The sequence below is a fragment of the Boleophthalmus pectinirostris genome, unplaced genomic scaffold (assembly GCF_026225935.1).
Source record: "Boleophthalmus pectinirostris isolate CB_2022bp ecotype Guang Dong unplaced genomic scaffold, ASM2622593v1 HiC_scaffold_5, whole genome shotgun sequence".
Lineage (NCBI taxonomy): Eukaryota > Metazoa > Chordata > Actinopteri > Gobiiformes > Gobiidae > Boleophthalmus > Boleophthalmus pectinirostris.
The window spans coordinates 21905281-21932492 of record NW_026571404.1 but is presented as its reverse complement, the minus strand read 5'-3'; the positions used below and the strand labels follow the sequence as shown (position 1 = coordinate 21932492).

General features: G+C 39.4%; 1 pseudogene; it reads right to left on the bottom strand.

Moving 5' to 3' along the window:
* Nucleotides 1-234: 234 nt before the first annotated feature.
* Nucleotides 235-26743, bottom strand: LOC110157272 (zinc finger matrin-type protein 4-like; annotated as a pseudogene).
* Nucleotides 26744-27212: the final 469 nt, after the last annotated feature.

Below are 27212 nucleotides of genomic sequence, written 5' to 3'. Positions count from 1 at the left end.
ACATATGGCATAATACTTTTCAAAAATCTGTCATTGTAGATCTCTTATCAAATAGATGTTTTAATTTAATATAAACTAAACTCTATGCAGTGTCCATGACATCTTCACATTTACAATTAATTCACATAAACACTTGTGTTAGCAAAACTTCATTTTTGCTCAAGTCTCTCATAGTCCCTGTTTGTCTCTTTTTATTGGTGTGTAATCTCTGTGGTCTCATTCCCTGCATCATTGATGGCCAACTCCGAGGCTCACTGCTGGTGCTGCTTCAGGCTGCAAACAAAGCACAGGAGACTGCAGGTTAGTTTCATCTAGAGCAACAACATGGGGACAGATACTTAACACAAACTGACTGGGCTAACTGCGAAAAAGATAAAACATCTATTAACATTTGCACATTAAACTTGTTCCGCATTTATTTCTTTTCCTTCATCAAAACAATCCCTTTCATAAGCAATGGCACAGCTCCATATCACATTAACCGATAATCCGGTTTCACCCTCCTGTCCTAATTACATATGTTATTGTGGCTCCTTCCCTCCTTCTAACACTGGAGATGATAGAACATAAACCTTGGTGTTTTAGGTGCAATAATGACAGGATTTAGCCTTAATGAGAAGAGCTGTATTGTTTGTCAGGCTCCTTCAATGCATCCTGTGCCTTTATCACCTGCAAACAGCATGCCATGTTTAATTAAAAAGAGATCAATTGGACTGGAGCCTATTTTATGCCACCTCCAACTAATTGCATTTTAAAGACTTCTTTATTTAGCATCCAAAGGCAGAAATCCAATGCCAATCTTTGCAATGGATACACTTTGGACGCTGAATTTACTGAAGAAAAACACACATAATAGTGTTGTTCCCACTGTAGGTCCTATATTATGCAGAGCTGACTTTTGTGAGCCCTGTTAGAATGCTGTTACCTCCTCAAAAACATACCTGGAGTTGTGTTTTGTTTCATTCACACATGTCTGATTAACCCTTTATTATAAGTCTGTTTACATCTCCAAAGATGTAACCATGCTCCATTCCACCTTGTGATGTCACGAAGCAGTTGTTTTCAAGTTAACAGCTACCTTTTGCCTTAAGTTCAGTAGAGATTGGCAATATCAGAGCTGAAATCATCTAAATTTATTTTTATTTATATGTAATATCTAAATTATTCTAGTGAAGGTGTATGGAGTTTAAGAACACAGTGGACCACTTCCTGTATTATCAAATGACATCACAAGGTGGAACAGCATGTTTTCTGTTTGAGATAATAACTTCTAAATATGCAGGGTTATGTTTGTGATGAGGAAACAAGATTATAACATCAGAAAATAGTGTAATATAGGCTCTTTAAACTTGGTATCCAGGCAAACCTATGCATTTAAAAGTAAAAGTTTCTCTCAGTTCTTGGCTCAGGCCTTGTTAAAATGCCATCTCTTCAGCGTGCCCTAATAAGCGTGATGCCACCCCCCCCCACAGTCCCAGCTCGGAGGCACCCAGTTGTCAGCACCTATCCCTGTAATGGCTGTTCAAACAGTGCCCTGCTCGCCCCGTCGCCTCTGTCACAATTCATCTCACACTCTGGGCTCCAGTCGGGCACTGCTGCCAAAGTCTACACTCTGCAATGAGGATCTATATACCGCTGTTTGTTTAGTGTACGCAACAAATCAAAGTGTCAGGTGTAAAATATCAACTGTAAAATATCAAGAGTAGAATATCAAGAGTATAAATTATATGACATCTCTAAATATCTGTCTAAATCATGCTAAATGAAAAACAGCTATAACCACTATCTGGTTTCTGTATGTACATTAAAGCTGCACTGTGTAATTTTTCTGGCTGCTTGTCTCCGTGGAGATGTTGCCTTGCCCTAGTATGACATTAGTTAGATTACATTCACACACACACACACACACACACACACACACACACACACACACACACACACACAGATGAGATATTCCCCTCAAAATCACATACTGCATACGTCTTATTGTTTAAATCACTGAAACACCATAGAGATTTAGCTTTTCCTACTGAAAAGAAGTCTGTCTATTTGCTGTTTCTATGGGAACTAAATATATAGTATTGTAGCATTATAATAGGTGAGAACGTGAATATTTATCTTTTGTTGTGTAGATTTAATTATGGTTATTTCAAGTTAATTCAACTCTGAACCTGCTGCATGTAGAAACCATTTTTATACATTTTACCCAGCATGAAATTGACAATTGTGTAATATTTTTGTATAAATCTTTAATAAGATCAGCTCGAGCAGCAAACAGGTCAGAGATCACAACGAACAAACTGATCCAATTACTCTGTTATTCAGCATCACTATGACAACCCTCAGAGGTCACATGGTCACACAGTACTTAGAGGTGTGTGTTTGCATTAGTGTTTGTGTGAACGTCCAGTTGAGGTCACATAGATCGTCTGTGTCTTTAGGTAAGCAAGGTAAAAGTCCAGGTCAGGCGGTTTCCAGCGGTAACGCAATAAAACATTTTCATCTCATTCTGCATCTAAAGGAACTGACAGTTAAGCTTGGGGCAATGTGCATACACAAAACTGGCAGAAATAGTATGCAATAGAGAGAAGTTTGGTCAAATATGGGGAGCCTGAGGTGTACTAGTATTTCCAAGTTAAGCTCGATGGGAGGAAGGCAGTCCTAAAGTGAGTGAGTGATTAGTGGTGGTCAAAGGGGCCAATGATGCAAGAGGGCAGCCTCAGAGCAGTCTACCTCAGGGCAGATGTGACTAAAATTGCAACTTATGACCTCTAAGTAGTCCTGTCACAATAACAAATTTTGAAGCATGATATATTGCTACAGAGATATACTGTCATAAACGATAATATTGAAACTACTTTATGCCACTGATACAAAGCAGGATAATCCCAGTAAACACATTTTTTTAATGTCCTGTATCAATAAAGGAGCATTACGCATCTTTTCTGGTGGAGGGTCTGCTACCTACTTGTCTCCATGGAGATGTTATTGCTTTGCCAAGAATGTTCCATGGTATGGTATGACCTTAAACATCTCCATCTAGCATTTAATCATTATGGGTGTTTCTGTTATAATGCAATACAAGTCCTTCTGTGAGTAGGGGCGACTCTCCACAAATCTAAATTGTAATGCAGTTCTGTAACCTGCTTGTCTCTCTTATTATTTATTCTAATCTCAGCTCAGATCTCTTATATTACATAAATGGCTAAAATCTCCCCACTATTGCAAAGAAAAAGTATCCACAATAAATATTCAGCCCCAAAATATATTGTTCCTGCTTTCATATATTGAACCGTAAGTCAATATTGTAATTATCATGACAGACGTACCTCTGAGTATGGGGCAAATTAATAATGCAAAAGCAACATAAGCAACATTTGATGGTGCTTTTGCATTATTAATTGTTATTAAATGTCATTACAAAGCACGGACAAATATGGGAAGTCAGGTTATAAAATATTGTCATCTTTTTCATCTTAAGGACTAGTTGTGATGACTGAAATGCTGGACATACATTTCTTAATTTAGTGTTATTAAGGAAAAGTTATAACATGAACTTTGGCCAGTCACAATTGTTTGACACTGCATGGTCAAGGTAACATATTCTGCTTTGTCACAATAATTACGAGGGATGTAACAATATCAAAATCTCATAGTATGATATTATCACGATATGTATCTCACAGTACAATATTTATTGTGTTATTTTGAAGAAGCGATAGGATAGGATACTTTTTGCTTTTAAAATACCTTGACAAGACTTTGGTGCAAATCATTACACATCATCATCACACACAATCATTATATAATCTCACAAATTAAAGGAAAAAACATATTTCTTCATCTTGTCTGGACTGAAATGAATCATGGTGTATGTACTTCCCTATGTTTATGAGCTGTTGCAACTATAAAACAATGCATTTAACCAAAGGAACTTGTAATTTAATATATTGTGATGGCCCACAGTATTATTATGATACTTTTGATGATATGATATCATGATATTTCAGTTCTTGTTATTGTTACATTCCTAATAATGACTTCTGTTAATATATTTAAACATTGACTGTAACTTGTGCTTTTGTTTGCACTCTTGTACTATTGTGTTTATTGCATGGGGGCTTCATAAATTTCATCACTATGGCACATCATAGTAGCTGGGCTTCTACTGTTGAAGAATGGAGAGAGTTCGCCCATCAATAGCAGAAGCATTTACATTTAACATGACTAGCACAGCCCTCAGCCTCTTCAATGTGCATTAGCGTGTGTGTAGATAGTCAGCCTGAATAATTATGAGAGTGAGGAGGTTAAATGGGCTGCCCTGTCCTAACCATCGTGCCCTTGGGCACAGCATCCATCCACATAACACAGATACAAGAGGCATAACCACAGAAGCAGATCAGAGAAAGTCCAGCCCGTGTTATGCTATACAGAGTGAACATGAGTACTTATTATCTGCCTAGTTAAGCCTGGCATTGTTAGTGGTCACATAAGCAACCTTTATCAAGAAAACTCTCAAAGCTTTATTCTGTTTATGGACTCCAAGGAGCTAATTAGCAGCTCTTTGTTTTTATGTTTATGCAAGTGTACTATGTGAACAAAGAATTTCAGGCAGGATAAATACAATTGTTGGATGTTTTGAAAAGAATGCTTGTTTTTGTAGAGTGAGTCAGTGACTAGTGTTTACTACATTGTTTTCAAGATGGATATAGTATTCTAATATCAACTGCTGTAGTTTTGGCCAAGTTTAAAACTTTGAACAACAAATACTAATAAAAATACCGAACCTCTCTCCATGCACTTAATATATTTTTTATGTGTTGCTGCATGGTACATAAGAAATTCACTACACACTACACTATGTGCATTTGTGTATGTTACAAATAAATAAACTAAACTACTTCTAGAGTAGTTATAGTGTAGTACTACACAGTCCTGTTAATGCCTTTTCCCTGTCTACAGTTAATTACAAATATCATTTTTATCAGATGATTATTGAAATGGGATGTAATAGCAGTTTTGTGTTCCTAGGCATCATTGCCTGCTTAAATCTAAATCTCAAAAATAGAAGAGCATCTCTTCCTACTAAAAACTATGTACATTGGTTGTATTATTGGTTGGCCTCACACTTAATAATTATATAATTATTAAAGCAGTCTTTGTTAACTTTGTTTATCACACCTTCCTAAACACCTAACTTTTGTATGGTACTTAAAAATGTTTTTGTTTGTCATTTGCCAGGTGGTCTCTGCTGCCCACCTGTCCCACTTTCTGTTCCACTTCATCCCACCACTCTGTAAACTGTGAAAAATGTGATGCCAACTTTATCTATCTAAGTGTATCCTGGTCCAATTACAGGAGCGGGTGTGGAGGCGCTCAGTGACTGTGCAGGATTTAAACTGACCCGCCTGGTCTCTGCATATGGAGCAGATGTGAGACACTGATAAAGAGTCTGCGGTCAGTCCTGCCCAGCTGTTTAAGACGACAGCAGTTGTTTCTTAAAGCTACAAATGCACACAAATCCATGCATGGTTCCCATGCATCTTGAGGACATAGCACTGATTTACATTCATTTTCTGCAGACTGATCCCAACCATTGCCAAACTTTAACCTATTTTAACCTGCATCTGAACTGAAAAGCATGTTTTTGCTCTACTACTAAATACATAATACAATACAGGGACCAGATTGTTGTCCCCATAAAGAAGGCAGGTCCCCAGAATGCGATGAATACCTGCCCACCCAACAGTAGCTTGGACACACTGTAATAGATGTTTCTATGGTGTGAGCCTAAAGCCCTTTCCACTGTCAGACACACTTTCCTCTCCTCGGTAAAGCTCTTTGCACAAGGCCCAGCTGATCCCGAGTGTGAAATACACCCTGCACCCTCTATTTCCGTACTGGGATAAACCATATGTCCCCCTTGCATTTATGAATGTTTATGTAACATAAAATTATGGGACTGAACAAATTATTACATTTGCAGTTATGCAAATTGCAATATTGTAAAATGCATTTGTCAAACCATAAAAGGCTACAATTAAGCATAGTGCTTCAATTAAAGTTTACATTTCATTTATTCTTCTTATTAAGGTCAAGTGGGCCTTTAATACTGCCAGCCCTTTTGTTGGTCTCATGTTTTATAGTACACAGCAGACCGAGAAACCAGATCAGAATCAAGAAGAACACTATACTACAAAACAGCCCTATGTTTCCTATTAAAAGAGGAGACAATGGCAGTCTCCTATAGTCTGTCACCATTCTACACCCAAGATAAACAATGAATACAATACAATACAAATGATAACATTATTTATGAATCTATTGATCTATTTATCTATCTATCTGAATGATTAAGACGTAATAATAATTAATTTGTTGTCAGTGCTGCTTTTGATCAGTAGAGAGAATACATAACATTTATACTCCATGAATTGTAAATTATAATGATTCAAATATGAATTGCCTGTGCCACCATAATCGTTGCATAAGCCTGTAGGAAACACTGCAGTCTGACTCTGAGGTACTATTTGTTAAAGATTATATGGATGCCTCTTCTACAATACGTGGATCAAAACTATTTCTATCTATTATATTCTTACCATCCAGTTTATGATGGGGATGTTTTGCCACATCCTTATTTGCTCTGTTTCTCTGTGTCTCTCTCTATTTTAGTCTTCTGTCTGAGGATTGTGAGGAGTGTGTTTATACTCATCTGTCAGCACAACAGGGACATGCTGCCCAAAGAGCACCATAATACGTAGTGACAAGGCCTTTATTTACTATGATATCATGCCCCAGACCACCGTGAGCTGGCTGTGTTATAGACAATGATTTAGTGTACTTGTGTGTATAAGTGCTTTGTAATACTCAGTGACGTGCATTTATATATAAGGTTTCAGTGCGGGTGACAGTCGAGGAAGTAAGGTTGATGGGGTGGAACCTTTGCTCTTGTTTTGCGTTTCCCTAAGGATCAATAGAGCCATGCGCCAGAGCCCATACCTGTTTTGAGTCCAGATGCTCTAAGCTTTAACTATTCAGTGTGCGTTCAGAGACAGAGCAGTGCCGCTGGGATGCCACACAGGAGACACTCAGACGATTTACACTTTTGTACACACACAGTCTAAACCTCAGCAGATGGTGCATAAGGATGGCTTTGGAATGAGCTAAAATGGGATGTTATTCACCCAAATGGAAAATGATGCATCTTTCCTTATCCACAAATGAATAGTTCTAAAATATAAACTTTAATTTAGGGCTATTAACCTCTAATGGATGTGAAATGTCAATATTTTCTCTAAATGTCCCTCAATGTTAATTCACACTGGCTAGACATGATTGCAGCGAAGATGTCTGTTATTAGTTCTAACTTGTGAGAGATAAGATCCAAGTCACTTTAATCTAAATCATTTCCTTCTGTCACAAACTATAGTCTTCATTTTACAATTGCTCTTGACAAAATGTAGTTTTTGCAGATCGTGTTGTCTGGGATACGGTGTCCTTGTCAGCTATTTCGACATGTTCCCTTGTCCGCATATCAGTTTTACAGGTTTTGTTACCATCAATCAGTGAATTTCCCACATTCAGGTGCCTTTCTCTTTGCAGAATATCCTTTTTTATGACTAAAACAGCAAAGATAATGAGGAATGATATTTTGTGCCTTGCTGTTTTACTATCCTCCATATTCTCAGCAAGCATGACAGTTATCAGCTTTTACAGTGCCATTGAATATGCTGTATGCTATGCTAATGTGCTCCTGTCTATGTGTCTTGTTCAGTTATTTTGCCAGTGTGTTTAAATATACTGCATTATACATGATAAAGTGGAAGATGAATCAACATTTCTCACTTGAAACTCTGTAAAAGGAAAAACATTGCATAATAGTTACATTTAAATGTAAATTGTGCTGTTAATGCTATTTGCCTGAATGCTAGAATTTCATTTTGCTAGTGCGCAAACCAGACATGTTTTGTTAGGATCTGTACTTTAGCAGAGGAAAATATTATATTAGCAAGGACATTATAGAGAAGTTTCACCTCTGTTGTATGCTGTTCTTTCATACAATCTGAAGAACATTAGACATAAGCAGAATATGGTTATCTATTTGAAAAATATTAGAGTCATTCTTTAGATACGCAATTTCCTACATCTTTTATTCTTGTTTTGCATTACAATCAGTGTTAAGTTTTCTCTTCTGCTCACTTAGACCACCATGACCAGAATAAAATGAGGCTAATAGTCTTCGATTTGCAACAGCAGAGTTTGGAAGTCTGTGATATAGATAGATGTGCATTCAATCTCACTCATTAGTTCATAATTCTGCTTAGATAATAGAGAAGACAGAATATATACCCTGCTTGTGCAACTGTGTTTTTTATATTTGATATTTGTGACTACACGACTAAATAAAGCTTTGACATTTATCTTTCACGACACATTCGCTGAACTCTGACCTATGTCTCAGATTCTGACCTGAGGCATCAAATGAGTGTATCAGCGGTGAATAAGATCAGTGGATGCAGATTGGACACTTGAAACATGTACCAACTATATCTAAATTACATCCATTACACCCATTTTTCATTCACCCATTGACTTTGGTTCATACTCACTTGTTTTGGTGCTTGGAACCCTGGAGGTGTGCATGGTACTGCTCAATAGAGTTGAGGACGACACTGCAGACATTGCAAGAGTAGCTACTGCGTAACCCTGGAAACACATACAATGGAAGATAATACACTTACTACACTGATACATGGCCAGAAAAAAGCAGAATAAAAACGCCAAACCTATCCTGGTTATTATCAGCCAGCGAAGCAGCGGGACCAAAGAGGATATCCATGAAAGCTGGAAGAGTATTTCTGCTCTGTAAGTGCTGGGTAATTTTCCTAATTGGGGTGCATCTGGATAAGATTTGATTGGAGTGATCATTAGAACAAAGCCTGTTGCCTTTTCAGATCTTCAGCCCACTTGTATTCTTTCTTACTGTGTCTAATGCAGTCTGTTTACAGAATCGCTTCAGTAGGTCAAAAATAAATAAGACAATACTCTATCTTCGAACTCATTAAAATTAACATTTTTTAAAGCTCGGTATGCTCCACAGTTGTATACATAGGCGAAAAGATGGTTGCACATGAACAGAGACACAGATGTTAAGTAATTAGAGGGTTTGCAGGTGGTCGAGATGAAGACCCCAAAATAGCTGGTTGAAGATGCAGACACTGACAGCTAATGGAATGGGTGTGAGCATACTAAGCTAAGTGCACATGGAGAGGGTGTACATTGATGAATATGCAGTGTTTTATTTTCCTTTTTGGCATTGGTATGTTTTCATTTCTTGTCATTTTATCTTTGATTTTCTTCCAAACAATTCTCTCTAAGAACTGGCTATTTTTGCATTCCCAAATTTTGCACAAAGCCTCTCTTGACAGTGCACTCTGTTTGAGGATGAGCAACATGGACACTTCAGGGTTGTTTGAGAAAATACTGTGGAATTAATTGCTTGAAGGCACTTTGCTGCTGTCCTTGTGTGAGCTTTTTATTCAAATGTGTGACAGTAAATGTATGTGTATGTGCAATGCTAAAAAATAAGCTTGTTGTTTATATGTAGGTGCCCTTTTCTCAATTGTCTCCCTCTGTCCTTGAGATTTATGAGTTGTCGGGGTTTTCCATCACCTTTTGACCTTCTGTGGCGGTAATTGGCAGAGTATGTTGCGCAGATGAAGTTGTAATACAGTTAGGAGTGGTGGGAGGTCATTTAGCCAGGGCTAGAACTGCATAATGTGGCATATCCGCTCCCTGTTGTCTCCGAGTCGCTCTGTTTGTTGCAGGGGTGATTAAGGACATGAAGTCATTTACAACAAAGTCATGGCTGAATTAGGCGCCGGAAGGAAGTGCAGTCTTGGATTTGATGCTGGTATTTGGATCAGGCAAAAATTAAGTCATCTGTGTGTCAACAAGGAGATAAAAAATAGTACAACGAGGTTGATCCTATGATAGCGTTTGTGTCCACAGTTAAGCAGGTTTGTCTGTTTACACCAGTTGGGCCTAATGCTATGACCAAATGCCTCAGCTCTACATCATACATCTACATTGACATTAAACCAACTTGAAAATGTACAACAAAAGTAGCCTCAATTTCAATACCAATTTCAATACCAATTCCCTGGTTTTGTCTTTGTACTTGGTGTGTTGTGTATACCTTCAAAACATAAAGTTTGAGGGTGTACACAACACAATTGCCTATAGCCATCCTTGGCTCTCACCAACCCCGCCCATATTCTATATGGTCTATCTGTAGTGCATGTTTTGTCACAATAAGTCACAAGCTGTTTGTGCCACTCCCAAGCCCAGTTTGTACAAAACCTAAGCCAAACCAATATGTGACTCACTGCATAGATAGGAGACGGAGGATTTGATGTGGTGACTCTATAAACGACAAGTAAAATGCAAAAGAGAAAACTGTTCAAAATGTGTTCCCAAAAAGTCTGACTAATGTCACCCCCACACTGGCATCCTGGTGACTTTAAAGCTTCAGAGACATGTATGTTTTATTTGACAATACACTGTGGCCACAGTGGCAGTGTTTTGGTTAATAAAGCAGAGTTGGCTGGAGACCATGCAGTGCCTTAATCCATGTTAATTACATGCACAAGGCGGGTGCCCCTGATGTGTGACAGCCCACAGGGGCCGGCTGTGTGGGTTTGCAGCATTTGTGTGGCTGCTTAAAGCCTTGTTAATTACACAAGACGATGTGCCAAACGCACAGAAGAGACAGACAGGAGCGATGAGCTGAGGCTGATGGTAATGTACAGCCTTGTGGCATTGCCCGGTCCTTGGTGTGGAGCCACACAAATGCTTGTCACTACAGTAAAAGGCAACATTAGCCACACAAAAATAAGATTACTGTGCCTCATAGCCTTGTACAGTGGGTTCTACAGTGTGTAGCACACTCTCACCCTAGACTCAGCAGCAGTAATGATCCATTTGGAGCGAGGTGTTCTGGGCCTCTCAGTGGAGGCTCTGCCAGGCTTTGAGTGAAGAGCCTTATTTGTGCTTCTCTTGTGGGATTTCAGGTAGTGGTCCGAACAGATAATTGTCAGACCCTCTGTGGAGCTGCTTTAGCCCTGTCAGTTCATGCAGTGAAAATGAGCCTCACCACCACACCGTGTGTAAATAGAAACATTTACTATATCGCTTTCCTTTAGCTCAGATAAATGTGTATTGCCATTCATGACTGTTTTCACTACAGACACAGGAGAATACTTAATGGAGATATTGCCAGAACCATAGGTTTTAATGTGTTTGGGAATATTACAATGAATCAGATTCAAAAGCAGGCCCACTGAGATGCAATCAAGCCCTGAATGTTCTGTGAAGACTTGACAATGCGTCTCTGTGGAAATACATCACAAAAAGCAGAGCGGAGAGAGGCAGCAAGCTTAGGGCGAGTGCCAGACTAAATCCAACCGGAATTTTACCAAAAACAAACTTTGAACAACTTATAGGGACTAATTAGTTGTGCAGCGAGTGACAGTAATAGGAAAGACCATCTGTTTCAGCCAAAAGTACATACGCAGGAAGCCAGCCATGTTTTTGAACTATTACTTAAAAATAATGAGGAGATTGTTTAAACGCTGAAGCCTAGGTACCAGCTCAGTTTTGTTCATCTGCTGTTCATCTTGTGGAACTGTTAAATATTTATTAAAGGGTATTTACACCTGAGAGTCTAATAGCTATACTCAGAAGCCATGTTTGTGTAGAGATTTAAATATTCATCTACTTTATGTAATAAATATCGGTAGAGAATTGGCTGCATATCCTCACTGCTTGAATAAACAGCACAGTCAATCAAGGTTTCCAGAATGTTGATGTTGATGTAGGAGGGGAAAAAAAAACAGCTAACCAATAGAGCTGATTTAGTTTAGTTTCACCAGCATTAGTATTAACTGTATGAAATATGAGCATGAATGGTTGAGCTTTGTCAGTAATGGTCCAAGGAAGACATTACGGCTATGTTCACACTGCAGTCTGAAGTGACCCAAATCCGATTTTTTGGCCCCTATGTGACCTGTATCTGATCTTTTAATGACAGTCTGAACGACACAGATCAGATTTTTTCAAATACGACCCAGGCTACTTGGATATGTGCTCCTAAAACCGATACATATCCGATCTTTTGACATGCGATTTCAGTCTGAACGGCCAAGGCGCATTCTTCTGACCTACACGTTATCAACAAGCGACAAACGTCACTATTCCGCGCTGAAGTAAGCGGAAAATTTAAGAAAATTGTTAATGAACTCTGTGTCACTGAAGCGAAGCACATCGCTATCCCACCACTCTTGGCTACGTCTCCGCATCCACGCATTCCTTTCAACGGACATTGCTGCGACTGCCCCACAAAACGCCATGGCCAAGTAAGTTTTACATATTCTGGCTCCGGTACGAGAGGAACTTTAAAATCTACACAGAGCACGCTCGCTGTGGTTGACGTTGTTATGTCCTCCAGTGCGCATGCGGGACACTTTTGGGCCGTTTAATGTTCACACTGGATAAAAGTCGCATTTAATTGGAACTGTGAAAGACCTCACAAAAACATTGGATTTCAACAAAAAAAAATCCGAATTGAGCATTAAGCCCTGCAATCTGAACATAGCCTATGACGCATTTATCTATCTGAATCGAGAATTTTGTGAAATGATTCTGCCCCACTGCAAAATAAATGGTACATTTAAGATACTAGTATTGAATAAAACATTTTAACCTTGAACACCTCTTAAGTGCAGGTCTTTGCACTGAATCTTTTACACTGTGAGATAGCTGACAGTAAGATTTGGCTTTATACAGAAGGTTCTACAGTTCACTGACTAACTGAATAACTGGTGAAGGGTATGTCACTTGTCTGTCTCCATGGAGATGTTATTGCTTTGCTTTGAAGGTTCAACAGTAAGTCATTGACCATGTCTATCTAGCATTTGTTTTGTTGCTCAAAAATAGCTTCAGAATCATGTGTTTATACTATAAGCAGGCTTGCCTTTCCACTAATCTTTCTGTAGCTGGCAGCATCTGCTTGTCACCATGGTGATGGACATGTTTTATACCATACTGTGAAACATTAGAGGAAGACCAATAATATCTCCATAAAGACAAGCAAGTAGCAGACTTTCCTGTAGAAAAGTTACACTTTGCACCTATCTGTTGACTAGCATTTACCCTGAGCTTTCTCACTAATACTCATGTCTTGGTCCTTCCTGGTCAGAGCAGAACTCTGTGAGCTGGAGGTGCTTCTGGGACATCCCACAGTGAGTGTCCTCTGGGAGACCAGGTCAGCCCTGTCTCCACACTCCACCACAATAATCAATTACATACCACTTTCTCTGCTCCACTACTCCGGCCCCTCGCTCCAATCTCTGTTCTTATCTCACCAACGCTCATCTCCAGCCAGTCTCCAGAGAGGGGACACAATGCGCAGACTTGTCTTCGGGGGTTTGTGGACCTGTCATGATTTATGTAAAGACACAACCCAGTCGAGCAGGCTCCCTCCCTCGCCAACCAGCTCCGTAATCCATCTCCAAGGTTGGTCTGGCACATAGCAACAGAAAATATCCCCCATCGTCCCTTGTGCCCTGTCCATGCAATTACACCACAAAATCCAAGAGTAAAAAATAGTGATGATAGAAATCTCATGCGGCTTTTGAGGCAAGAAGAGACAAAAAAGGAATATTCAACAACTGCTAATAAAGGTCAGTAGCATTCGTGCAGCGAAGCAATACAGTGAGCTAAAAGGGGGGGGATATTGGTCTGGAAATAATTTAGCTTAGCCTCGAGGGACCCCTATGAGAAAGACAGATGAGCCATGGGTGCCGTCAGAACCCCAGAGGTTTACACAGCGTTCTCCAAACACTGAGCGGTGTGGACAAATGAGTTAAAGAACAACAGTGTGAGGGGGAAACTAGGAGCCAAAGAGAACCAACGACAGAGATGGATGCACGCTCTGCTGTGACTGTATTTCTCATCACTTCTATCTCCCCCTGCTCACCTGACATCACCTCTCCCTTTGAGATTATACCTGAGACTTAACACCTCAAGAGCTGGTTAAAGACAATCAGATGTGAGAAAACAAGAGAAAGTGATAACAATGAAGGCTGTCACAATAATGACTATATAGACTTCATTAAATAATCAATAGTGTTGAACACTATTTTTGGGGGGTCAGTATTTTTCATGGGCACTTTTTCTTTGTACTAGTGGGGAGCTTTTTGTGATTTTCTTTACTGCGATTAGATTTGAGCTGTAGAGGGTTCAATGTGTAACCTTTATGACTAATTCTAGATACAAAGTAACTGCATAGGCATTTTTTATTTAATATTGTACATTCATATTACTAGTTTTATGGAGGAGATAGTCCTGTTTTAGGCTTGTTGTGTCAGTGGCAAGAATTCAGTGGTTTCATATTAGGATTTATTGCCTATATTTTCTTAAGTAATACATCACACTTATCATGCACAATATGAAAAAAGACAACCAAACAACTATATGTTTGTATTGCGATAATTGCTATATTTTTAATATACTTCAGTTAATTCTAAATAAAAATGAACATACCTTCATCTACTTGTCAAAATCTGTAAAATTAAAAACATTTGGTCCAGGAAAAATAATGGCAGATCCCACTCACACACTGTACTCAGAGATCAAGCCCTGTCCTCTGGCAGACACTTTGTTGTGTGTTAAACCAACAGATTTATAAACTCTTTTATTCCTACAGTCATCGGCCTCTTAACAACTCTTAAAGGACTTGTCACTGCTGAACTTGCCTTCACCTGCACTTCACTTGTTTTATGTACTTCTGATTCTTGCTTGTGTCATGTTCTTATGTGAATGCTTTTAAGCTTCTGGCTGCACCAGAATTGCCCCTCTGAGATCAAATGAAGAAATCAAAAGCTTTGTGTTGCAATATATAAATTTTCTTGCAGTATTGATTATTATGTCAGCCACTATTGCGATATAGATTTTTGATGATATATTTCAGGCCTAATGACATGAAGCTGTCTCTTGATGATCAGTATTTGGGACTTGACCGATGGGATAAACTTGGTTGATTGATAGCTTTTATAATGGTTCATGCCAGCAGTGTGTAGTGAGGTATGACAGGCTGGGTTTTCTTTTGTGAAAAGCTGATAGTAAATGCTTTTGATGCGTGCTACAAATAGCTTTCACTGTTGAATAATTTTACAGACTTGTGTGAGAATCCAAAATACAAAAAAAAAAAAAAATGATGAGGTGGAAAGATTTGGGTCAGGGAGAGTGGAGAGGGGAAGACATTCAACATGATACCACTTTAAGTGCCTGAGCCAGTGGAGGCGCTATACGTGACTCATGCTTTTAATGTGATTGGCTTTTGGAGACGATGGTTTGTGTCATGGAACCTGGAGCACACAGGCAAAAGAATAGCTCTGCTCCTCTACATGTATGTACACATCCAAAGGAACAACAGGGCCATGGCTCCTCTATTGTGCAGATGCAACGAGCAAGATGAAACCACCAAAGGAAAATTGTATGCCAAAGTCTATTAATAATTTCATTAAAATATCCTCCTGGCAGAGACACTTGTAAATCTGTATTCTCTCTCTGCCTTTGTAAGCGGACAGAAGTGTGTGGGAGAATAAAGAGGCACAGAATAGCAATCAAAGCACCCGCTCTTGCTGAATTGCATTTTTCCTGTTAAAAAAAGAATTTCTAATATTGCTGTTTTAGTTTGACTCGTGCACTCTGGCAGCTTTACTAGTGTTGTTAAATGTAAGATCTATGCTACATCTGGAAAAGCCCTGTCCCCTGATACACAACATGAAAAGGTTAGACTGTGGAGAACAGATGATGAATAAGATGTGTCAAAATTGGACTTGGACGTAGATACACGGTTAATTAGGCAGAGACAAATATTTGCTCTTATGATAGATGAGCCAACTCTTTCATTGCACGGCTTTACACAGAAACATAGCCTGCAGACTGCTGGCCTAGTAAACAACTCTCCATGAGCTTTGTAGTGGTTCAGCAGCACCTCTCGTAAATTAGGAGGAAGAATACGCTAACACTGACATGGCCCCAGAGCATAAAACTGTGGAATCTTCTCATTCTATGCCTGCTCAATAAAACAGTACATTTTCTATTTGATACACACCAACTTCATAAACTCACTCTCTGCAGGCTGTGGATAATAAAGAATGCATCATGAACAAGTATTGTCAGGCTGTACATTTTCACATAGCATGCCTTAATTATATATTAAAATTATCCATTGAAATTGCCTCCCATGTGTGATACATTGACAGGAATCTCAAGCAAAAACAGTGCGCTAATTTTATCAGTGTAAAGCCAGTATCTATTTCCTAAGTATTACTATTACCTACACTGAAAGACCATTTGTAATCAGAGGCCCAGAGAGATTTACTGTTTATTTAAGTAACTTGATAAGTTTCAACTTCTAAGTCAACATTTATAGCAGCAGACTGCACTAGTACAATATTTATGGTATTATTTACTCTGCACTCGCTGTAACCTTGTGCTGCAGCTGGATTGTGGCAATATTAAAATTTGTAAACTTTTGCTAATATACTTCACTGTTTGCTGTGCCATATTGTTATTACAGAACTAACCTTATTAGTTCTGTACTATGAATCAGGCTTTTGACAGGTTCATTATGCTGTCCATATCTATTAATTGCCTATGTTTTGCTATTTAATGCTTTATATGTGGATTTTATATTATATTTTCTATTAGATAAATGCAGTGTTTTGAGTTTCATGATCTTTTAAAGATTCAATTACTGTAATGTGTTTAATCTACAATATTTTGCACCTCCCTTACTCTGGTTGTACTGCAGTCTCATTGCTGTGGGATTTCAGAGCTGATCTCCCTGTTATCATCTTTCTGGCACCACAGTCCAGCCCCTCTCTTGTTTATCACATGTGTGGGGATAAGACACTGACCTGTGCTCTCCGTGGCATCCAGACTGCCGGCTAACTGCTCCAGGAGGCGTGCCCTGGCAGCGTTCCTTCTGTGTTTTTTGCCCTCATAGTGTTGTTGTGCCATCAGTGGATTATTGAACCAGGCTCCACATAAGCAGCAGTACTTGCATGCCTCTCTCCCACCGTTTGCGCCAACCACAGTCACGGGCCAGGGCAACGTGGGGGCAGGATTGGGGCACAAATTTGGGTCTGTGGGCAGTGGAGTAGGTGGCGAAGAGTCTGAAAAGAGAGACCAAATTAAAATCCAGGATTATAAAAAAGTAGACTTTTCAAGGGTGAATACACAAATTGAAGGGAAGGGCATCAGGCTAAAAAAGAATCTCAAAGCAATGTGCAAATCACTACAAGAAGCAAAGATTTCTCCACAAAGAAAATCACGTGAGAGAAGAAAGTTAATTACTTTATGCAGTAACATAAAATAGAAACGTATCACACAGATTTTTAGTTAGTTGTAGATTAAGGCTGATGAATACAGCAAGTATTCAGGTAGGCCTGGTGGTCAGAGTCTCTTGAGAGCATCCGCTCAACCTTCATCCTTTTTTAATCTCCATTATTCTCTCTCATCTCGGCCTTCTGCCTTTGAAGGAAAAAAATGCCAGACTTCCAGGTGACCTGCTCCTCGTGACATGACACTGTTACCATGGTGATCGCCCATTAATAGCCAACGGCACAGACATGTCCACGGGACTCTGCCGAGGCTCTCACTGTGATGCTACACAAGAGCGCATTATGAGTTTGGATGCTTTAGCTATTTCACATTCTTATTCTCTTATTCTCCCTTAACAAATCAGGAAAGACTGTATTTTATTTGAGCTATGTGTTAATCTCCCCAGGCAAAGTGTTTGTACACAGCTCTGGGTGTTAGCTCCATCCCCAAACTCTTGAGAGAAAGCTCAAAATATGCCAGATGGTTTGCCCAAATGTGTCGATTTACCAGCTACAAAGTGTCAATGGCTTTGAACCTACGATGACTACACGCCACAATGCAGCCTGTTTAGACTTTGGACTTGTCAGAAAAACAAAAGCCCACTCACAGATGACTCGTGTGACTAATCTGAATGGAGTCATGAGTGTGAGCCCCTCTATGTGTCTTTTATTATATCTGTGTTGAATGCACTACTGTGAGATGCATAGTTACTGTAGCTAAGGCGGCATGTCTTCTATCACTAACCACACCCACAGACCAGAGACCACTGCTTCACTCCACTTTGATGTACTCTGTATGTAGACATGAAATGGTTTTAGATGTGTTCTTCATGTTAATAACACATTTGTTCTTCTTCAAATTTATCTGATGTTTTGTTTGCGTGTGGTCTAACATGACCCCAACATGTTTATTTAAATGAACCGTTTGAAGGGAGAGGATGATATGGCTTTAAATAAATAGAACACAGGTTGACAAGAACCTTTTCAAGAATCGTTCATCCCTGACTGCTCCTCTCCTCCCACGAGACTTGTATGAATCGTGTTATATGATTTTTTTAAAGATTCAAAAGCATGTTTATTCAGTGTATCTGCCATTTTGTCTGGTTATATTTGCATCTGTGAGTAGAAGCCTGTCAGTTTGGCTAGGCATCCAAAGAGCAGTTCCCTCATCTTATTTTTTTTATTTTTATTTTTTTGAAAGATGCTTTTGACTCTAATCTTTCTTGAAGTCCTCTTCTCTCCCAGGTCACTCTGTCTTCCTACTCTTCATGTTTTTCCTCTAGGATCCAGTGCCGCAAAACTACACGGCAAAGGCTCCTGACAGTCATCCAAACTGCTTGATTACAACGTGCCACAAGCTTTTCTTTCTCAATAGTGTTTGGACAAATAGAAAATGTGTGTCTTTAGAAGAGTGGTCTATATTTGTGTTACCTGTGTTTGTGGGGCTGTTGAGTGCTGCAGGCGGCTCCCCCAGGACCAAGCGGACTCTCTTAGCATGTCTTGCCCTGATAGTGCGACTGGGCCACAATGGCGGAGGTGAAAAACATGTTACACAGCGTACAGCACTTGTTTCGGTCCACTTCGGTCTCTGCGCAGTCCTGCAAGTGAGGAAACCAAGCAGTTAAGAGCAGAAAATGATGGAACTGGCATATGAAAATAGATGCAGAGATGAAATGGAGGTGAGATATCAAAAGGTGAACTCTGCACTGACCTCCACAGGCTCCGTCTCAATCTGGCACTCACATATTTGCACATGCTAAGCAAAGAGAGCCCTGATCAAATATTCATCTATCCCTGAGCTGAGGCTGCAGCCATGTTTTTCCACTGTGGATTGTGCAGCTCTAATGATGAGGCCCACTGCTCCCCACAGGTGAAAAAACACAAACAGAAAAGCATCTGACTGACACACGCACACACCAGTCAATACCAGCGCTTACATTATCCGTCTGTGATTAACAATAGTGCCTCCAGCTGTTTTCTGTTGCGGTGATGGAAAAATTACGTCAATTAACAAGGGTTTCAAAAAATCTCCTGCTAAGCTAGTTGTAATCACAGCCCCCTTTGACACCGAAACATCATTTGAATAAAAGTAATGGTTCCTCAGAGACACTACGTAAAATACAGTGATTGAAACAAAATAGACCCCTGGCATTAACCATATCCACTTTTAATTATTCTATTAACACACATCCCCAATGGGACAGTACACTCAGTTGTCTGTCACTCTCCTAAAAAGACATGCTCTATAATGTGATCATTCTGGACAGTATTCCACTAAAACACTGAACTTTTAACTACTTTTAACACACCCTTATGTAATAGATAATGTTAATGTCAGTCACTATTCAATCTTTGCACTGTTCATCCTCACCTACCCCTTACTATAGTTCTGTATTTTTTGTATTACTGTATTTATATATTTTCCTTTTACATTTGTATATTTTACATTTGTATTTGCCTTACTTGACACCAGTCTTTTACCATTTTTGCAGCTTATTTTGAATTTACTATTACCATTTGTATTTTTGGTCTTGGTTATTATATTATATTGTGAAGTTTGTGAGCTACTGTGTTCAAATAATTTCCCTTCTGGACTAATAAAGTTGGCCTAAGTCGAAGTCTATAAAGCTATAAAGCAGGGGTCTCCAGCCTTTATCCTCTGGTGAGCTACTTTTACAAAACGAAAATGCCAGAGAGCTACTCATTTGAGTGTTTGCAAGAAAGTTTGTTCATATAAGAGCCAAAGCGAGCCTTAGATGGGGTACAGTTAAATGTCTATAAAATATAAACCACTATCCACGTATTAGCGCACAAAGTCAGGTATCAAAATTCCACATTTACCATGAGAGTTAATGGAATAGTTTAGTTTAGTTTTTTTTTTAGTTTTTCTGTGAAATACATATAAATATTAAATGCCTTGGTGAGCTACTTTAAAGGGGGTGGAGAGCCACTGGTAGCTCCCGAGCTACAGGTTGGAGACCCCTGCTATAGAAAATTAGGACTGTAATCATAAATGCTCTCTCCCTTGACTGCAAACATGTTTACCATATATTAATAAAGTACCTAACCCTAACCTACAATATTGAATTATCTATATAATCAAACTATACCAAAATTCATTTATCTCTGTTATATTTAGTTTGAGTTGGGCCATGTGCGATTTTTGAGTGTATTGTCTGACCCATACCTCCCTGCCCTAAAAATACTAGGTCCCCTGTGTCTCCTGACCCACTTCTCCATAGCCCTCGCCTGCCCCTCTCTGGAGCCCTCTCACACCAGTGCTCCCTTTGGTCCAGGTGTCATGGTGCATTGGTTGAGGAGCGGCCCGCTGGTGGAGAGGACAATAATAGAAGCATGTCTGGATGTGTGTGTTTGGCCGTGTCAGAGCGGGTTAGCGTCAGCCGCGATGGACGCCACAGTTAAGGACACCTTTACCTTCCAGGCTCTGCTCTGTCTCTCAGCTCACATCTCTCTCTTCACCCTTTTCCTCGTCTTTCCTTCTTGTGCGCCTTGAGCCCCTCCCTACAAACCCCCCACCCTGTCTCCATATTTCCCTTTGGGCACCAGTTGTACCGCTGTGCTTCCCCAAACCCATGTGCTATTCTTGCGATCATGTTACTGACGAATTAAAATAGATTTGATAAAACAATGCTCCATAGTGCCACTGGAAATTAGTGTTTGAGTTTTCACACATTCTAATTTTATCCCACAATGTTTATTCATGAGTGCTAAACCACAGTGTTGATGATGGGTGCTTCTTTCAGAATAATGTTTTCTTCTTTTGATTTTGTGCACCATTCTTTCTTTGTCCCAGTGCTTTCTTCTCTAGGGCATTTCAGCTTTTATCATGTTTAACTGTAGTGTAAAACGAAATATCTACCACAGTCTCACTCAGTGCTCATGTCTATACAGTTTGTCCCAATTGTTATTAAAAAACAAAACAAAACAAAAAAATCCTTTGTTGAACTTCTACCACCGGTCAGCATAGTTCTGTATTTTCTCCTTAAATCAGCAATAACTTCTATTTGCAACAAACAAGATCACAGCCTTTAATGGCAGCCATGGCAGCCATCAGTCCCTCTGTGTTTCCTCCATGATAGACTCTGATGAGTATGTCAGGTCATGTTTAAAAATGAGAATTAGTTCGCAAAAATGTAAGCTAGTTAAATAGTGGGTAAATAAAGGTTAAATAAAAAAGAAATAAAATGCACTACAGACCAGAGCAGCTGTAATTTTTTACATTCTTTGACCTTCATAGTTGCCATTACTATGTGGCCTTTATAGAACTCATGTACATTGTGTAATGTGGTCACTTACAAAATGTTTGTTGCCTCCTCATAATGTTACCCATGATTGGTTTGAAAGCAGCGATATTGCAAATGAACTGCTTCATCACTGTGGGCTTTAGTGTTATTTAAATAACTGTTTACAATCAAAGTAAATCATATGCTACTAGACTAATACTTTCAGTATTAATAGTGGTTCATATAAAATGTCTCTATTTTCATTGTAGTGGGTAACTTTCTTTTTTATATTATATGGATGTGAAAATATGGAAATACTAAACTGACACACAACCCTTTGGAATTCATCACCAATGATGTCAAAATTAAGTAGCGTCAGTCACCAAAATGTACTTATTTTAAAAACAATGATAGTATGAGCAACTGACAAATCACAAATAGAATAAATAGACACATGATATGATGTTAAAAACTGAACTCAGAAACTAATGTCTCAGCCTGACATCACACAGGACTGCCCTGATTACAGTCAATAATCAGTCTGTCAGTCTGGTGCAGGTTTCTGGCTCCAGGGGCAGAGTTTGAAGTGAAGATACCTGTTAGACCAAACACACTGCTATTCATAGGTCCAGACCCTGCCCCTGTTTATTACTGTATTTATAGCATCTAAAACATATGAGTCAAGAAAGGTGGTTCAGCTAAACATGATACATGTACAACTGGATTATAGTTACCCTCTCTGGTATCAAGCCTTTAAGACAGAACAAAGTGTAGCTTATTGCGTACAGACTATTGTGTACCATGACCTCGAATGCCCTCTGGTATACAAAAACTTAACAACAAAACTCGATTTCCTGATTACCTTTAGAAAACTTTTCAACAATGTCTTGCAGCGTATGGTGGCTCCGGGCTCATTACAGCTGCCATTCCACTGAACTGTTTTTAACAAGGAAAACTCGTCTGATTTATTATTCACTCTTGTGCCCGCTCTCTACCAAGCTCTCTATCAAGCTTCAGCCTGTGTTACCTTCAACCTGACATGCCTTAACTGTTGGCACTATTTGCATATGACCTAATTCATTGACTTTCTGTTTGTGATTTCCATATATTTGACAGTGATGTCTGAATAGATTTTGTTTGGGTGTATTGATCGCCTTTATACACCTAACAATAGGATCCTAATTAGCTGTGTTTATCTAGCTCCCCTTCTGTTGTTGCTTTCTGCGCCTCTTCCTTCACTGTTCTGTGTTGAGGCGCTGTGGGAAACATTGCTAAATATACACACGGAGCAGCACGGGGAAGCAGACGCACCCATTTGGTGTAAGGAGACGTGCTCAAAGTGTAAATTGAAAGCACCACAGAGGAAATATAGCATTAGAGCATGATGAAAAGTGGTGAAAATAAACCGTTTTGTAGTACCTGGATTGGCTTGCAGTGAAAGAGGATATGGAAGAACACAGACTCTAACCCCCTCCTCCTCACCTGCTTTCATCTCAGAGCACCTTTGTGACCTACTTTTTCCATGTTTGCTCTGTGACAAAACACCTTATGTGGTGAGACAAAATCCTGAAGGCATGGCATTTACACCAAAAAGACGGTAGTTTTATGTAACTGCAAACTGAATCTGTCAGTGTTGTGCATATTGTGTCAGAGGTTATGTGTGATTTTATGTGTGATTAACTGGTTAAACAAATTGGGATGTGGCTCCAAGAAAACCATTATGTCAGTTTATTTTGTCATAACGCCCACCACATTGCATTACCTATGCTATGAGGCCAATCGATCTTTATAAAAGATTCATAATTAATTAGACCCTGTCCTTTCACTTGACTTGATTCCTCTGTTGAGGTGGTAAAGCGTTGGCTGGGTCTCAGAGAAGTCTTGTCTCAGCTCTGCAGGAGAGGCTGTAGCATAGTGTGAATGGAGCATGTGGTGTGTTCGTGTGTGTTTAGTGTCCCATGTGAAGTGAGAGCCAGGAGGGCTGAGTCACGTCTCACTTAGGCAGACAGATGGAGACGCAGGTGTATATGTTTGTACACCATCATCTATGTGTCCTTTATATATCTCCATAAGGAGACCACACAATTCTGTCTTATTGGGAACCTGCCTAAGTAGCTGGGTAATTTTAAATTATGCCAGTTAGGGTACCACAATGCTGGAAGGTTTTCTACACAATTGAAATTCTCACAGTAATCTGTTATCTTTACAGATATTTTAGTTTCTATGCCACATGTATATACTAGTACAATAACACCATATTAAACCAACAGAAATATGCAATTTGCACTTCCTCCAAAGGTCACTGTTACTGCAAATGCATATGCACCCTCAGCATCATATAGCTGGATGTGAATACAATGGCCGACAGCATACTCAGTTTTTAACAATGTGTGGATTTCCCTAACCATAGCCTGCAGCAGTGTGATAGTGAGCCTCATGGCTGGTTCTATTTCGACTAAACCCTATAGGAATAAACAGGGCTAAGACACAGGTTCTTGGGAGTGCATACTGCATACAACAAAGTGGTCCATTATTCCCATGAGCCTTTGCTTCTGTGAACTGAATAAGCCAAGGAGAGGTTTGTTCAGAAGCAGGTCACTTTCAGTGCTTGTGAAAGTGTGTCAAGGACGCATCTGCTCATCTTTGGACATAAATCTGTGGTAGTAGGAGGCACTGGGAGAGACTTACTGGGTTGTCTGGTCTCAGCCTTTTGGACGGCGGTCCTCCATCCTCAGGGTGAAGCATGTAGAACAAGCGCACTTTATTGGCATGCTTCTTACTCTAAAAACACAAAAAAGAAAGAGAGATGTGTGAGCCACTAAAGGACAACTTTATTTTATCAAGTGAAAGAAAATCAATCACCGTCACTCCACCTTGACTAATCCATCCAAGCTTTTATCTCTGTTCAGCTGTTTACGCTGGTCTACATTTTGCCACTAGCTAATAAGTCAGAGCAGAAACCCTGGTCGAGAATAGATCAGAGATGTGTAATGAAAGAGGTAAGTACACAACTACAATATTGACAGTTTCTCTTGGCCATGTTTCTAATTATCATGTTATGGAAATTCAGATTTATATTCCAAGTTGATTTATATGCATCTGTCCATAATCAGGGACACAGACTGACCTTTTTATTCTTTGGAAGAAAAAATCAATTTCATCTTTAGATTAAACTAGAAAAAATTTTGCACATTTATAGAACATCTTCTAGTTCTAAATCAGAGGGCTTCAAACCTCATCAAACCCTTCTCATTTACTCCCTTTAGATACATGTTGTCCACAGCAGGTGCTAAGAGATCCTCCCTGGATATTGTGCGGACTATAATAAGCTGAAGCCCACAGTGGTTTGATTTGAGCGGACAGGGGTGTCCTTGAGGCAGCTCAGCACCTCTTTAATGAAATTCTCCAGACACATCTTAACACTGAACGTGGCTATGTGTTTGACAGCTCTGCATGTTGATGCGGCCATCTCTTTCCATACATATCATTTTATTGGCCTGCCCTGACCTTGACTCCCTTCAACTATATCACATCTATTATTATCTGTAGTGTGCTGTGGTTGTGACCGCTCAAGTGAGATGCTTTTTCACACCTATCACAGGAAAACATACAGACGAGCGATTGGCAGCATGATGATAGTGATTGACACTGACATGTATCGATATACAACTTTGCTGCTCAGAGTTTTTCTCCATTCATATAAAGCTCTTTGGAGACATGACTGTAAACATGTACCTCACTTGTCATACAGCTGGAATGTATTTTGGCAGAGCTTGCATTTGTGTTATGGCATATACATATATATATATATATATATATATATATATATATATATATACATATAAATGGTCATGAAGTCAGTGGCCTTGGGACATAGGCTAAAAGTGTGAGCGTATGTCGCTGTGGTTACCATTCGTCTCTAATGTACTATGCATGTCTCTGGTTTTTCTACTTTTTGTCTATCTTTTGTCTTGAATGACTAGATGTGGCAGTGGGCAGGAGATGACTCAAAGCACAACAACTGCAATAATAATGGCAAACAATTGTGTGTGCAACATGTATGTTGCGTGCGACTCCCTATATCATATGCTTCATTGGCTGTTTTGGAAACTGAGACTTGTGATGCATAAAGTGTTTTCTGTTATAAGGATCATTTATATTTCTGACCTTTTAAATTAGGGTTACTCGAGCTTGCTTCACGTAGTCATCTGCTTAATTTGCTTTATATGATTTAAAATACATGTATTTCTACTACTGCTTCATTGAGTCAACTTATACAACATTCTACATACCACCAAACAACCAATAAGAAATGATTGATTCTTATACAGCATATGCGGCATGTCCCATAAACAATTCTCTTTGCCTTGGCTCGGTGACCTTACAGCCTTAAGTGTGACAGGAGCAAATGCAGTGGAACAGTTTGTCAATTGGCTATAGCCACTGGCAGCCATGCACTGTCTATATATTGAGAAAAGGACCAGATAAGGCATACAGACCATGTCCTCATTGGTTAGCTCTCTCCGATAAGGCCCTGTCCTCATTAGTGCGTTTGTTAATCCCAGTTGTGCTTTGTTATCAAGGGCAACCTTGTTGCAGTACACACAAGTGGACACACATACCTCCAAGTTAAATAAGTACAGGGCTGAGTAGTTAATGATAATTCATTAAATGAGTGTGAGGGAGTCAGTGAGAGTACATAAAGGAGAAACTGCGTTTGCATGTTTCTGTGTAAGTGCTATCATTACCATGCTGCATTAACTATATGTATTATGGATGAGCTTGGCTTGAACGACATGACCACAAATTGGTACAAATCTGACTAATGCAACATGCACAGCGCAGGAAAGTGCCTGTCAGAGGAGTGGCAGCTGCAGAATGTTTGGTTATAGAAACAAAGCATTAAAAAACTGTAGTAGTCTTTAAAGACAGACTGACCTCGTAGTGTGCGGTGCGCTGGGACTCTGAGATGAGCTGGGCGTTGCAGATATTACAGTAGCTCTCTGTGAACAAGCCCCCATCCACCACGCCCGCAGACTTCATCTTCATCTGAGACTGCAACACAAACAAGGTTAAAATGCAGAAATGTCAATGAACCAAAGTCTAACTTTGAGTTTGTTTGACGCATCTAAGTAGAAACTGTTTTAGATGCAGCCTCCAATCTCAACTCAAACATGTTGAGCATCTAGTTGCCCAAGGTTAAGCCTGCACATTCTTTATTTTTTATTCATTATTAACATCAGGGTTGGTAAGACTAAAACCAACCACAAGGGTCAAAAGCTATTGTCCTTCCATTGGCCCTCAGTGCCATATAAAAATAAATAGATCTGTTTATTTATAATGGGCTTACTTTGTTAAACTAATTCTAAAACAATAAGCAAATAATCATGTTGGTTTGCCAAAAAAAACCAGAAGAACAGGTGCAGTATTTGTGGTATCCAAATATTTTTAAACAAGAGGATATTGGAAAGAGCCCTTTCCAGCATGATTCTTGGCAAATGAAAAGATTGAC